Source organism: Lactuca saligna, chromosome 3, assembly GCF_052625555.1.
Source record: "Lactuca saligna cultivar CGN05327 chromosome 3, ASM5262555v1, whole genome shotgun sequence".
Lineage (NCBI taxonomy): Eukaryota > Viridiplantae > Streptophyta > Magnoliopsida > Asterales > Asteraceae > Lactuca > Lactuca saligna.
Window position 1 is genome coordinate 219,880,660 of NC_136419.1, and position 3,996 is coordinate 219,884,655.

Sequence of the window (3,996 nt, forward strand, 5' to 3'; positions counted from 1 at the left end):
AATTCATTTGGGCCATGGCTGCTGTCACGGCCGCAGTTACTGCTGTTTGAAATAACACCGGATCGATCTGTGGAGGGGGGGGGGTGGTGGAGTAGGGGTTTGAGTTGCAGGTCTTCCTCTGGCGGGACGCTTTCGTGGAGGCATCCTTTACTGGAAGAAGTATAGAAATGATAGCAATAGTAAGGGCCTATTGCGAATATAAATAGAGTGTTTCGTGGACTAAATCAACATAATCCAAGATCAAGATGAGAGTTATAGCAATAGAGAAATCAACTGCCAATATATTGGTATCCATGATGCAACACAAGTTCATGAAAATTTGACCTAGCAATAGGTCTTACATCATACCATAGAGAAAAGGTTTGGCAGTTTAGAGGTTTGACTAGAGTACTTTCAAGCTAGGAATGTTTACAGATAATAGATCTACGGAACATAGAGTGGATAGGTTAATCCATTGAACAAAAGATAGAGGTAACTAGACGTCTTCTACTGGCGACGGTTACTTGTCGGGTGAATCCTCAGTTCTGCTAGCTGACGCATAACTTCTTGAAGGTGTCGATCATGAGTCCTTTGGCGTGCACGGAGTTCTCTAACTTCAGCTCGGGATGCAGCCAGCTGGTGCTGCAGAGCCTCGTTAGTCCTCCTTGTCATGTCCATGGCTTCTTCGAGTTGGCGGATGCGAACTGTGTTGAGATTTGAGTTGGCATCCACTTCCACAACTCGACCTATTGCAGCTTGACCTTGCTCGACATTCCTGGCAATCCTTCGGATCATGATGGGCAGAACCTGATCTGCTGATCCACCTTCGTTTATGTTGTAGAAACTTTGGTCTCCATTGTATGGCGTGGGCTGACCCTGCTCTTCGCTCCATCTGTGCAAGGATATGGCCCACGTAGGAGTGGGGCCCTGAAATGTCGGACGGGGGTTGGGGTTTGGGACTCCAGGGGGTAGGTTATTAACTTCTGGCTCGGAGTCGGAGTTATCCGGAAAGCCTTCTGCCTGGTGGTCATCCAAGGGGATTGGGTGATCATCGTCCGACTCTTCACTGAGCCATCCCCCATTACCCTGGTTTGGGTAGTACAGGTCGCCAGGAGGGTGGAAGCCGGCCATGGTATCTATGCGAGAAAAGGGGAAAAGAAGGTTAATAGGCGTACTAACCTAATTTACTTATAAGACGGTCGTCGCGAGTTGGACCAATACTTGCATAATGCATACTAATTACATGTGATTGGGGCAGGATAGTCCGTCGAATAAGTGACCCTAACTCTAAATCCACAACCAAACAAGGAACAGGAAGTAAAGCAAAGATCACAGATTCTAAGTCTATAACGCCCTAGTCACATGTAACCGGAAAGTATCCATTTAGCAACTATTGCTCCATCAGTAACGACCCTTTTTAGTTCTCACAGATGTATGTTTTTAGAGGTACAGAATACTCCTATAGTATTCTAATGTTAACATTATTGTGGTAGTGTTGGTAAGTTTTAGACTTGTTGCAATACCACAACCAAACTTAGGCACATGCTAGTCACTCTCAGGAAGACGTAGTTGATCAGGCTACATCCCCCTAAATGTGAATATATGTCTCTAAGCTCAATTGTGCTATCCAACAATCTTAATACTTTTGTTTGGTTCTAGGACGATACCGACTTCTGTGTTTTATAGTGATGTGTTTATATATACTTAGTTAAATCTTTTAGATACTTAACAGTACATATTCTTGGTCAGAGTGTTTTAGTCCCGAAGTGTTTATAGTTCGTATATCTTTTATAGGTTGGTATACTTGATTCACTATAAACAATGCTTTGATACCAATCTGTCACACCCCAAAACCGATAACGGCGGAATACGTTTTGGGGTGGATGACGTAGTGTACAGTATCATCACAATTGTATAATAGTAAAAACAAGAATCATACAACCATTTCATTTACATAGTAAGTGTATTTACAAGTGTGTTTTGTAAAGTTTGACAAACACCAAAAATAAACAAAAATAAGAGATGGATCTTGTATCCTCCATCTTCTTCAAAAATTGTTGCTGTACCTGTCTATCTTTGACCTGAAGATACAAGTTATTTTGAAAAGAATATCAGCATAAAGCTGGTGAGTTCATAAGAGTTTTAGTGTGAGTACTTGTATAAAAAGCATTAGAGTCATTATTATGAAAACTGAAGTTTGAAATCATAAATAGTGGTGGAACCTAGAAAATCCCATATTCTCCAGAACATTAAGTAATGTAATATAGTGAGTTATTCTTAGAGTATGTAATAGTGGTGCAGCATCCTTTAGTATTAGATACTTATTTACTTCGGGAGATTACTTCATCTTTCATTTAGTATTTTAGTGCGGTTATAGTGTCTTTCTAGTATATTCCCAATAGTGTGAGTAATAGCGAACTCCCATGACCTTCCCAGTCATGCATAGTGTAGTAGAGTAAAAGCATCCCTGGGCATGAGCGGCTCGGACTGAAGTTATCAGTCGGGATGTAATAGCGTCTGCCCCGTATAGATCTATACATATAGTGTCGTCTTCCTGTCGGAAAACTTCGGGCATAGTGAATAGCGTATAGAGTATCCCGTAGTGGATTAGTGAGTTATCTCATGATTAGTGAATTCTCTTGTATTATAGTGTAGAAATCTTTCGTATAACTTGTATTGTATTCTCTTATTAGTGTATGGCTTCATAATATAGAGAATTATAGTAGTGTAGAGTAATAGTGGAAACTAGGGATAGAGTCCTTAACTATACCCATTATAGTTAATTTAGTGTATGTGGTTCTAGTCAAGTAGTGATTCAGGTAATTAATGAATTAAGAAGTACTCATAATTTGTACTAATATATGAGATATATAATTAAGAAATCAATGACAGTCGGATGGATAACTACTACCCTAAGTCCACAATCAAACAAGAAACAGGAAATAAGGCGAGCTATCGGTCCTAAGTCTTTCAAGTCTTACTTATATAAATATATTAGTATGATTACATTCTCATAAAGAGCTTTATTTAACAAAAGTATTGTACGAAAGGAACATTTAAAACTTGTTTGTTAATCCAAGATAGTTTTGAAAACAATTGACTTATTTATAAAGCATAGTGATAAATCACATGTGATTTGAACTACAGGTTGTGAATCACATGTGATTAATTCTGTAATTTGAAAAATAGTCTTGTATAACTTTTCATAAACATGTATATTCAACTTGTATCTCCCCCCTAAAACATGTAAAACATTTGAAAGGTTCATTTAAGGGGTATGAACTCACCTGAAATCGCGGAAATCGGGTAAATCGGGTAAAAGTGTCGATTGAGCGTTTGGTACCCAATAACCTCTTGAGCACATCCTAGGGCCCTAATGTCATATGAAATATGTATTTTACAAGAAGTTAATCATCTTATGCTTTTCATTAGTATTTGGACATGCTAGCATCGTTTTCGGGGTTTTAAGGCCTAAAAAGGGTTCCCGGGAGTGGTACAAAGTCATGAATGATTTACGGGAGGGTCCACGAGCTCACTCCCTTGGAGTTTATGGCCCAAAGGCCATCCTTTGGGAGTTTACGGCTGTAAACTCCTTAGGTTTGGCCGTAAACTCTTGTGGCACTCCAAGGTGTATGTTTAAGGTCTTATTTCACTTCCTTGATTTAGTGGTATGTGTCTTTGACTATTTTAAGGGATTAAACATCATAATTTGTGACATTTTTGGGGAGTTTATGGCCAAGACTTGTTCTTGGGTCGTAAACTCTTGTAAATCCCTCAAGATGTATGTTTTATTGGTACAACAAAGTCTCATACACCTTAGATAAATTCTAGAAGGCCATATAGTGAGTTTGGGACAATTTGGCATATATTTTTGGGGAGTTTACGGCCCAAGAACACCCTTGGCCGTAAACTCTTCATTTGGTGTCCAAATGTGAAGTTTAATGGTACAACACACTTCCAAAGGCCTTAGCTAAAATCCTTACATGCATTTGAGGGGTTTTGGGACTTGTTTGACAC